We start from the raw sequence: 10574 nt of genomic DNA, 5'->3' as shown, positions 1-10574 counted from the left end.
CTTTGTGATCCCTGACCTCTGCCCAAGGAAGGAAGCAGGAAGCGGTCTTTCCCTCTCTTTTTCTCTCTGTAACTCTGCCTTGCAAATAAATACAACTTCAAAAAGTTATTCTCCATCAAGCAATACACCATTTTCCAGGCAAGTGTAAAGCTGGGAGTCATGGCTTCTTGTATATTTTGGATAATAAGAGTTTTGGTTTGAAAGCATGTTCATCTGAAACAAAGATCACTCATTATCCTTTGTTAGAGAAGGGGGCTCTGCTCTTGGAAAGTGAAAATCAGAAGTGGTAATGTGTGATGAGCTCCACCTGCCAGGTCTGGGGAGACTTATTTGAAAGACAGGACACCAGGAGAGGAAGCTTTTCAGATTCCCTGGCCCTTGCTTTAGTCTTATGTCTTTACTTCTTTTGCTGCATCTTGATGTCAAGAGTGTACACTTTATGCTGAAATGAGGAATTGTGTCTAACCTCTTTTGGGCCTTTTTCTAAGAAGAGTGCATATATTTATCTTGGATATAAGGATAGCTTCTGGGGTGGGTGGATTTTTTTTTGGAAGTTTTCACAAGCCATCCAGTAGCCTATATTTTCTTCTTCACAGAATTCAGTTTTTAGAAAAGCCTCCAATACAGCCAGAGCATCTGTAGGTAGGGAAGAGAAGGTAGAAAACTAAAAAGAAACATGAGGAATATGAGGAAGCTAATGATCAAATAATCCCTTGTGCTTTTCTAGTACTAGGATTAGCTATTCTCGTTTTTACTCAATCCTGTAATCCTGCGGATTTAGCTCTTTAAAGACAAAGATGCCTGTAGGCAAAATACTTAAGTTGGTTCCATACTACTAAAACAGAAACACTTCAGTTTGTTTTAATGCCAAAAATGTATTTACAGGAGAGGCATAAATCCTCAGGGAACTAAGTCTCTTGCAAACACTGCATGCAATGAAAAGCATCCTCAGCCTCAACCAAGAGCACTGCCATTACAGAGCTTAAGGCTGATTTATCTTCCCCACCTGGTGTGAATATGCTGAGAAATAAACAGAGATAAACAGACCTTCTAGGTTAAGTCAAATTCTGCCTGGTGAGCTGCTGATTTGAGGACACAGCCTTTCTGCACTCTTGTGATACTTGCAATGGATTCAATTCAAGCCTAATTCACAATTGCTGGCCAGCAGCTCCTGGAATGCTTCTGACCACAACAGTGCTTCCTTCGGGGAAGGTCTGCAAGAGCAGTTCTCTAATGAGTTGTGCTCAGAGCAGTTCCCCTCCCAGCTCAGCAGTGAGCTCTTCAGATTGCAAACACAGGAATCTCAACTTACTTGATGAAAGCTTGCTACCTGCTTTTCTTGCCAATTGTGGCCTTCCCAGGAATGGTGGAGTTTTGCCATAGGTAGCTCAACCCAGTCTTCAATACTCTTATTCTTCCAAAAAAAAAAAAAAAAAAGACAATTCACTAAGTGGTCATCCTTGAATACACTACTGAGCCTGAATGCATTTTTACCAAATAAAGTTGCCCAATAGCTATAAACCAAAAGCCAACAACAGGCTTGCCCACCTAATATTACACTCAGCCCTGAAGTACTGAGCAGTTTCATCAGTTCCTCAGAATGTAACTATGCTGTGAGGACTATAGAGAGGGATGCCCAAATTTTAATTATCAATACACTGCACAGCTAATAAAGCAGATGCTGTCTCTTGCCCACAAAAGGAGACAGTTTCTCTGCAAGGTGAACCGCAATCGGGAGACATTTTGCACCTGATGGAACCTGCAGCGGGACTGCTTTGAGCCAGCTCCTCTCCTTCCCTTTCCACCTTCGGTCCAGGATGGGACAGAGACCATGCACAGGAGGTGCCACCAGTCACCCGTTTCCCCCTGTCCACCTGCAATGCTCCTGGGAGGCAGATGCCACAGAACAGTGATTTGTTCCATGATTGTCACTGTGTGAGATCAGCCCATCATGAGAAAATGACCATGGATTCCAATGAGATATGAACCGCAGAAACACTGTCCCCAGCATCAGTGCAGGAGGGTGGATGATGGAGGCACAGCATGGCCAGGATCTCTAGGGACCCCGCAGGACTCTGCTGCCCTGGATGCCTACAGCAGGCAGCTGCATGAGGGCCCAGTGCATCTCCAGCACCCCCCTACCAAACCCTTCCTTCTGACTGCCAATGCAGTCCACATAGATGCTGCATCAGTGAGCAAATAAGCACTGTGCACTAGGTTGTCCTGCTGAGACTCGGCCTTCATTGCTTCCCCAATTGCAGCACGTGCTGCAAGCCTCAGCTGGCGGGAGAGGTGGAAGGTCGCACTCACCAGGTCTGTCTCTTCTTCTCCTGCCCCTCCTGACTCTCGGGCCATCACCTGCATTCTAGCCCCAAGGTACAAAATGGACAAGAACCTAACAGCACACACGTCAACCGCACACACTGCAACTACAAGCTGCCCACCAATGACCACCACCTTTATAATCAGCCCAGCGTTTGGTGTTCTGGCAGCGCTGGTCCTGCCCCAGGGAAGCGAGGATTGGCCCGAAGCCCTCCAATTGGCTGAGCCTGAGCTGCCCTGCAGCAGATTCTGGAAGCAAGGGAGCTGCTGACGGCTGAGGCCCTGGCTCAGAGCACACTTAGGGAGACTCCATGCTCGGCAAGGGTGCTGGGGCCCTGGACTTTCCCAGGCTGCAGTCCTAGGGTGGAGGCTGGCTCAGCCTTCTTCCCCAGCCCTGCTCACAGGTGGAGTGGGGTTCCCACAGGGGCACCTTCCTTCATGGGAGAGCAGGTTTACCGCAAATGCGGAGATTCCCAGTGCCAGGTGCTGGCCTGTGCCCTTCTGGGAGGGAGTAGGAGACAGAGACTTTGTGGGGAGGTGACACTTGAGCTGGGCCTGTATTTTGGGTTAGCTCTGGATGCACAACCCAGTGCGCCTGAACCTGCGGGTCTGCGGCAGGCCTCCTGGAGGCTCTGGGAGCTGGGCATCCTGGTGGCAAGGGCAGGAGGATGGGAGGTCAAGGCGCTGAGCTCCCGCTGGGTGCAACAGGCACTTTGGAGCTGTTCAGAGTAAGGAGTCGAGGTCACCTCCTGAACCACTCCTGGTCCCAAACTCCTGGTTTGGGATTTGCCAGAACCCTGAAGTAGGGGTGTGGTGGGGGTGGTAGTGGTTGGCTTCAATGCACTGTATTTGTGAATTCTTCAAACACAGCTTCTCCCTACTCCTGCAGGCTTTCAGGTGATTGACGAGGACAGAGTCCCTCCACTGCAAAGTGACTGAAGTTTGGAAACTACGTCCAGAACATCACAGTGTGTATTCAGGTGGTCATCCTTCAGGCCTGCAGGTGGACAGCAAGAGCAACAGTAAGATATTAATTACTGTAGATACTCTCCTTTCTTTCCAGTAGACCCACCAAAAGAATATGGGAGATGAGTACTTGAACTTGGAACCAGTCAGTTTACTAGGGTGAGCTGCCAGTACTTGGAGCTCAGGAGTGAACATGGAGAGCAAAACATGCACTGTTACTAAAGAGGACAGTTAGGTATTTTACTGTGAAAAGGGAAATTATTTAGAAGTGAGCAAGACACCTTAAGAAAAGGTCTGTATAGTTATTTTTGTTTATTTGCAAGGCAGAGAGAGCCCTTCCATTTATTGCTCATTCCTCAAATGTCTGCACCAACCAGAGCTGGGTAAGGCTGAAGCCAGGAACTCAGCATGGGTCTCCACACAGGTGGCAGGGACTCAAGTACTTGAACCATCAGCTGCTGCCTCCCAGGGTTCTGTTAGCAGGAAGCCAGAAGCAGAAGCAGGGCTAGGGCTTGAGCCCTGGGCATTCTGACTGGGATGTGGAAGGCTTTACCACTATGCCAAACGCATGCTGCAGTAAGGTGTTTCAACACATTTGCAAAATGTAAGAATGTGGTTTTAAATATATGCTCTTCATCTTAAAAATTTGCATAATCTTATATTCAGTTTCATGTGATTCAATACTTATTATTAAATACAAGTAATGTTTAGACACATGCTTTCCTCACCAATAGAAACCTCAGTAATTTTTTCACTTAGAACCTTGAATATTAGCATTCATTCAGACTGAAGTTCACTCATAGGCTGGGAATTCTGACAAAGAGACAGTAGGGAAACAAATCTAGATGTGTATCTGATACCTAATAAGATTCTGAACCTGACTGACAGAATCTGAGTAACTGTTCAGAGAGTCACTTCATACCTCTCCCCTCTGTAATGAGAAGACTGTGTCCTTTGGCCACTTTCACATGATGCTATGTAAATCTTACCTGAAAAGCCTTTTATAAATTCTGAAGTACCATACAGAAGCATATTATGCATTTCCATATGTGTGAAAAAAGGCAATGTCAAAGGCATAGCTTTTCCAGAGAGAAGTTAGGAGGATTAGCTCAGTTAGTAAGTGTGTAAGTACCATAAATATCAACATATTTGAAATAGATTTATATAGAGAGTGTGGAGTTCATGATAGATATTTAATAAATTCACTCTGGGTAATAAGCAAATATCAGAAATAATGCCACAACCATCAGTGTTTAAACTCTTCAGACAGCTCCATGCCAGGGAAGTGCAGTGATCCCTGTAAATTAACAAAAATCAATCTGTGTATACCCATGGAAGCCACTGGTTTATATGCAGTCTATACTAGAGGTTTTTGTGTTTATTAAAATAACTTGATTTTTTAATGAATGCTTTCAGACTGATACCTGATGCTGAGTGGCAGACAATTTTTTCTGAAAAGTATGTGGTTGAGAAATATAAATATAAACCAGTTTATAATTTTTGTGTCTGAATATTTTTATACATTGAGACAATACCTGCAATAATTGGAAGACTTTTCCTCAACAAGTTGCTATATTGATGCATTTTCATTTATTTATGTAATGTATGTTTAGGTAAAAGGAAGAGAGAGAGAGAGAGAGAGAGAGAGAGAGAGAGAGATCTATCTTTCATCTGCTGGCTCACTTCCAGATGGCCACAATAGCTGGGGCTGAGCCAGGCTGAAGCCAGTCCCCCATGTGGGTGCAGGAACCCAAACTCTTGGGCAATCTTTGCTCCTTTCCCAAGCAAAGAGCTGGATGAGAAGTGAAGGAAGTGAGTCTCAAAGCAGTGCCATAAGGCATCCTGCTGTTGCAGTTGGCAACTTACTCCTTTGTGCCACAATGCTGGCCCTGGATTGATGACATATTTGAGTGCTGCCACTGACTTTTGGCTAAATAGGATGACTTAACATGTGTTCCACTCTGTGGAAGAGGAACGAATAAGGCAGTTGGTTGTAAAAGTTGCCCATGGAAACCACAGCCTGAGAAAGATGAATCAACTCACCTTGCATTTTCCACCTTGCATCTACACCACCCTTTTCTGGACAAACATCTGATTGTATGCCCTTGTGATGGAGGTTCTCAGGGTGCTGGAACCTTTTGTAATTTTTTAAAAATATAGATTAAGAAGAAGGCAAATAAACAAAAAATTACAAACTGCTGCCAATACCAAGAAGAGATTATTGAGAGTAAAAGGTCACCTGTTGGAGCCAGCACTGTGGCACATCAGGTTAAAGCCCTGGCCTGAAATACAGGCATCCCATATGAGTGCTGGTAGAGTTCCAGCTGCTCCACCTCCAGTCCAGCCTCTTGCTAATGCACCTGGGAAAACAGTAGAGGATGGCCCAAGGACCATTTTGCTCATGTGGGAGACCCAGAAGAAACTCCTGGCTCCTGGCTTCAGATCAGCTCAGCTCTGTCCATTGTAGCCATTTGGGCAGTGAACCAGCAGACAGAAGATTCTCTCTCTCTCTCTCTCTCTCTCTCTCTCTCTCTCTCTCTCCCTACCTCACTCTCTACCTCTCTATATAACTTTTTCAAATAAATAAAATAATTTTTTTTTAAAAAAAGGTATCCTACCATACTTCTTTCTTTCCTGTTAATTCCTAGGAATTAAAAATTGTCAGGGCCAGCACTGTGGCAAAATGGGTTATACCAACATCTGCAGCACTAGCATCCTCTATGGGAACCAATTGCATGTTCTACTTCTGATCCAGCTCCCTGCTAACATACCTGGGAAAGCAGCAGAATATGGTACAAATCCTTGGGTCCTGCAGCCAAGCGAGAGAACTGGATGATACTTCCCTGACCCCTGGCTTTTTTTAAAAGATTTGTTTATTTATTTGAAAGAGTTACACACACACACAGAGAGAGAGAGAGAGAGAGAGAGAGAGGGAGGTCTTCCATCTGACGGTCTACTCCCCAACTTGTTGCAATGGCAGGAGCTGTGCTGATCTGAGGCCAGGAACCAGGAGCTTCTTCCAGGTCTCCCACTTAGGTGCAGGGGTACAAGGACTTGGGCCATCTCCTACTGCTTTCCCAGTCCATAAGCTGAAAGCTTGATCAGCAGTGGAGCAGCCGGGACTTGAACCAGCGCCCTTATGGGATGCCAGTGCTTCAGGCCAGGGTGTTAATCTGCTGTGCATTGCACTGGTCCCTACTCCTTGCTTTACCCTGGCCCAGCCCCAGGTTTTCAGTAATTTGGGGAGTGAACCAGCAGATGGAAGAACTTTCTCATGTAAATGAACAAATCTTAAAAATATATAAATATATTTATGTAATAATCATGTTCATGGTTTAGAAATTTAGGGACCAAAATACATGCTTTTAAAAACCCACTCAGTATCATTCTTTGCTTTGCTGTTTTCTATCATGAAGATGTTTTAGATCTTGAATTTATCAGTCCTGTAAGCTTTTTTATTCTATACCTTTGACAGATTAAGTGGTTTTTATTTTTATTTTGTAAAGGAAGGTTGATGCATGTATTTGAAAATGTAGCAGAGTGGAAGAGACAGATTATCTATCTGCTGGTGTACTCCTCAGGTGGCTGCAGTGGCCTGGGCTGGGCCAGACTGAAGACAGGAACTTCATCTGGGTGTCTCATGTGGGTGGCAGGGCCCCAGTTATCTTCTGTTGCTTTTCTGGGACCATTAGCAGGAAGCCGGATTGGAAGGGGAGCTGCTGGGACTCAGCTAGCACCCATATGGGATACCCACATTGCAGGCAGTGTCTTACCTCATGCTATAGCACTGGCACCAAGTGGTCACATTTTACCTAGGGAAAAGAAAAATTAAAACCTAGGAAATTAAATGCCATGGGCAAAGGATGTGGTGAGTGGAAAAACTGAAAACTTTTAGTACCTAGTTGTTGGTCATATGAAAGAAGTGGGACACTTACCTATATTATTTCCTTTAGTCCAGTTGGTGTTTCTTTAATTTTTTTTTACTTAATTGGGAGGCAGAGGGAGAGAGAATGAAAATGCACTCTGATTTACTTTACTCCCCAAAATGCCTGCAACAGCCAGAACTGGGTCAGGCTGAAGCCAGGAGTGTGAACTTAATTTTTTTTAATTATTTGACAGGTAGAGATAAAGATAGTGAGAAAAACAGAAAGAAAGGTCTTCCATCTGCTGGTTCATTCCCCAAATGGCCACTACAGCTGGCACTATGCCAATTCAAAGCCCGGAGCCAGGTGCTTCTTCCTGGTCTCCCATGAAGTTGCAGGAGCCCAAGCACTTGGGCCATCCTCCACTGCCCTTCCGGGCCACAGCAGTGAGCTGGACTGGAAGAAGAATAACCAGGACTAGAACATGGCACCCAAATGGGATGCTGGTGCTACAGGCAGAGGATTAACCAAGTGAGCCATGGCACCAGCCCATGAACTCAATCTTAATCTTCCATGTGTGGGCAGAAACCTGAATACTTGAGCCATCAGTGCTGCCTTATAGGATCGGTATTTGCAGGAAGCTGGAGTTAGGAACCAGAGCTAGGCACTGAACCCCAGTACTCTGATGTAAGACTTGGACATCTTTTTTTTTTTTCAAAGATTTATTTATTTATTTGAAAGGCAGAGTTGCATAGATAGAGAGAAGTCTTCCATCTGCTAGTTCACTTCTAGTTGGCTGCAACAGCTGGAGCTGGGCTCATCCGAAGCCAAGAGCCAGGAGCTTCAAGGTCTCCCATGCATGTGCATGGGCCCAAGCACTTGGGCCATTTTCTACTGCTTTCCCAGGCCATAGCCAGGAGCTAGATAAGAAGTGGAGCAGCAAGACTCAAACCAGTGCCCATATGGGATGCCCATAATGTTTTCTTTAATTGGAGAAATGTTCCTTTGATAGAATGAGCGTATGACCCCACAATATTCTCTACTTACTCATAATAGGGTCTGAGATGTAAAAGTCATGATTAATTTCTTAGAAGAAAATTTACATACCCACAAGCAAAGAGAGAAAATTTTGTTGTTCTAATGAATGAATCAGAGTTTCAAAACTAATACTTAACTTGTATTTTAGAGGAGTTAATGACTTAACCAACTCTTCTATTGGAAATACTACATTGTGGCCAGTGCTGTGGCACAGCAGGTTAAAGCACTGGCCTGAAGTGCCAGCATCCCATATGGGTTCCGGTTCTAGTCCCAGCTGCTCCTCTTCTGATCCAGCTCTCTGCTATGGCCTGGGAAAGCAGTAGAAGATGGCCCAAGTCTTTGGGCTGTTCTGAGGCTCTTAGCATAGTGAAGATATCTTAGATACTCATTAGTGAAATCTTTAGAAGTGTCAGAAAGCATGTAACTTTCTTTAACGATCTGAAACAGAGATGAGATCCATAAGGGCAGAACTGCTCAGCAGCCACACTGCAGGAATATGTATCTTTCTGACGATATCTTCATCTGCTTCTTGCAGTTGCAACAATCTGTGAGCTCTTGGTCTGTTTTCTGCCCTTGGGAGGGCCTAGGGTGCTCTATATTGTCTGTAAGGATTCAAAATTTGTTGTATATTAGTGTCTAATCATAAAATTTCCAAAGTGAAAAGCTGGATGTAATAAACTATGCCAGAATGCAAAAAAAAAAAAAGACAAACATGGTGTACTGTCTATAAAGTACAGCGGTAAATCTGTATTATAGAGATACACATCTCTACACAATTCTCTCTTTCTTTCCCTCTGAAAGTCTACATTCAGCTCTCGATGTTATGATTACTTAGGAAGAGATTTCTTATACTTACTTTCATAATCAGTGAACTCGGAATTATTATTGTAGTATTGAGGATTGTACTGACTAAAACACTATGTTTATTCCATGTTAAATAACATCATCGTATCTTTGGATTCCATTTGTCCTGCTACTGATGTATTCACAGGAGAGGGGAGGTGGGAGGAAAACCCAAGATCCATCAGGGTGGAGGAGGAATGTCAGAGGCTGTGGTTCTATTGTACTGCAGCTTGGGTTCTGGAAGAACACATTAATGGACCCAGATGGTTTGAAGCTAACTGAGGGCCTATGTTCTGTACACTTGTCTGTGGTACTGCATTTTCATTTATGTAAAATTTATTTTCTTCAAGCAATATATTAATTTGGATGAAAATGAAGATGTTAAGGAATTTTCAGAATGGGTCTGTTTAACCCTCATTGGCTTTGCTTTTAGGCACTTAACTCAGAAAAGAAAAGATAGAAAAATACATTTTGGGTTCTCTTCATCTGTACCACGGCACTCTTTGGTTAAGATTTGTCATTTTGTCATATTTGATTCTCTGGACTCCCTGAAAAATCCCCTACTTTATTAGATGGAGTCCGTGTCTCACCATGGCAGTGAAAAGTTTAAAATGTCCCAGCTGTGCATTTAGCTAGGTCATGGACACCTGCCATGGCACTTGCCAGACAATTGTGTCAGGGGCATCATCTGAATCAGAATTACTTGCATGAAAACAAGGAGTTGCAGATTCTTGCAGTGAAAGTGGAGAGGAGCAGGAGCTGCAGAACATTGCCAGGGGTGAGTGTGCCATGGGATGCCATGTGGTGGCTGGTGTCTGGGGTGCTGGTTCTGCAGAAGATAGGGCTTATGGGGGCTGGTGCTGTGGTGTAGCAGGTAAGGCTGCCTCCTGCAGTGCCAGCATCCCATATGGTCACCGGTTCGATTCCCGGCTGCTCCATTTCCCATCCAGCTGTGCTATGGCCTGAGAAAGCAGTAGAAGATGGCCCATATCCTTGAACCCCTGAAACCACATGGGAGACCTGGAAGAAGCTCCTAGTTCCTGGCTTTGGATCAGCTCAGCTCTGCCCATTGCATCCAATTGGGGAGTAAACCAGCAGATGGAAGATTCTCTCTCTCTCTCTCTCTCTCTCTGTGCCTCTCCTCTCTCTCTGTAACTCTGACTTTCAAATAAATAAATCTTTTTTAAAAGAGCTTATGCTGATGGATAGTGGTCATGGAAAATGTATGGGACATTTTTCAGCAAGATTTTGGATGAATTTTCCAACCCCTGAACCTCCTAGAGATTAGAATAGACTTCTAATGTGTAACTTCCTCTTATGCTTAATTAGGTTTTTGTTTTGAATTGTTTTTGATGAAACAGCAAGGAATTCTGAGTTATAGACTTCCTATTTCAGAGATAGGAGAACACTGATGCCTGCATTTTAATTAAATAATGCCTATCACCCTTTCTTAAGCAACAAATGATCACAGATTCTCTCTTTGCTGCTAAGTAATGAGCATGGTGATTCTTCCCACCGTAACCACCTTCCCACCTACACTCC

At 44.3% G+C, this 10574-nt stretch overlaps 1 long non-coding RNA gene across 1 annotated transcript; it reads left to right on the top strand.

Moving 5' to 3' along the window:
• Positions 1–2290: 2290 nt before the first annotated feature.
• Positions 2291–10192, top strand: LOC149122704 (uncharacterized). The gene is made up of 3 exons (XR_016219357.1): positions 2291–2726; positions 3212–3344; positions 9983–10192. It is a non-coding gene; the product is annotated as an uncharacterized LOC149122704 (long non-coding RNA).
• Positions 10193–10574: the final 382 nt, after the last annotated feature.

Source organism: Oryctolagus cuniculus, chromosome 13 (assembly GCF_051225735.1).
Source record: "Oryctolagus cuniculus isolate XC-2025 breed Fujian yellow rabbit chromosome 13, ASM5122573v1, whole genome shotgun sequence".
Lineage (NCBI taxonomy): Eukaryota > Metazoa > Chordata > Mammalia > Lagomorpha > Leporidae > Oryctolagus > Oryctolagus cuniculus.
The sequence above is the reverse complement of the archived record's forward strand: the minus strand, read 5'-3'. Positions and strand labels throughout refer to the sequence as shown.